This window comes from Gavialis gangeticus, unplaced genomic scaffold, assembly GCF_001723915.1.
Source record: "Gavialis gangeticus isolate Ggan-Ray unplaced genomic scaffold, GavGan_comp1, whole genome shotgun sequence".
NCBI lineage: Eukaryota > Metazoa > Chordata > Crocodylia > Gavialidae > Gavialis > Gavialis gangeticus.
In genome coordinates, this window is record NW_017729032.1 from 54,547,510 (window position 1) to 54,548,217 (window position 708).

The following is a 708-nucleotide window of genomic DNA, read 5'->3' on the forward strand; positions in this document are numbered from 1 at the left end:
CTCAGTCTTCTCTTGTGGAGGCTCAATAGATTCAGGCCCTTTAGTCTATCTTCGTAGGGCCTGGCCTGCTGCCCCCTAACCATGTAACCATGCAAGCAGTCCTCCTCTGAACCCTCTCAAAGTTAGCCACATCCCTCTTGAAGTGCGGCACCCAGAACTGGATGCAGTACTCCAACTGTGGCCTGACCAGTGCCACATACAGCGGAAGGATCTCCTCCCCGGATCTGCTTGTGATGGGAAGCGGTATGGGGCTGTGGGCTGCTTGCCGGGGTGGGGGGGAGGCTCACCACTGCTCTATACCCAGATTTGTATGCATGGTGGGGGCAGGTGCGGGCTGCCCGCTGCAGGCTTAGGGCTCCCTGCCCTGCCCCCCTCCCTCTGGGGCCTCCATGGCCTGGTGGGCAAGACCTGGCACAGCAGAGCAGTGTGGGGAAGCTTGATGTCACTGCTGCGAGCTTCATGCCACCATGTTGAGGTGCCCCCTGCCTGCCTAATAGCAGCAGGGGTGGTGTCGCTGCTGTCAGGCAGGCAGGGGGTGCCTTGCCATGCCAGCATGGAGCTCCCAGCAGTGGCACCTAGCTTACTCACCTGGCCCAGCTTTGCCCTGCTCCACTGGGTACCTCCCACTAGGCCATGGAGGCCATGGAGGCCCTGGAGTCAGGGAAGGGAGCACTGAGCCCACAGTAGGCAGCCCACATACACCCCACC

At 61.4% G+C, this 708-nt stretch overlaps 1 protein-coding gene across 3 annotated transcripts in view; it reads left to right on the forward strand.

Annotated features, from left to right (window-relative positions):
• The window catches only part of LOC109302590 (neurobeachin-like), a 494,933-nt gene that overhangs the window by 323,205 nt on the left and 171,020 nt on the right, over positions 1 to 708 (forward strand). The window lies entirely within an intron of this gene.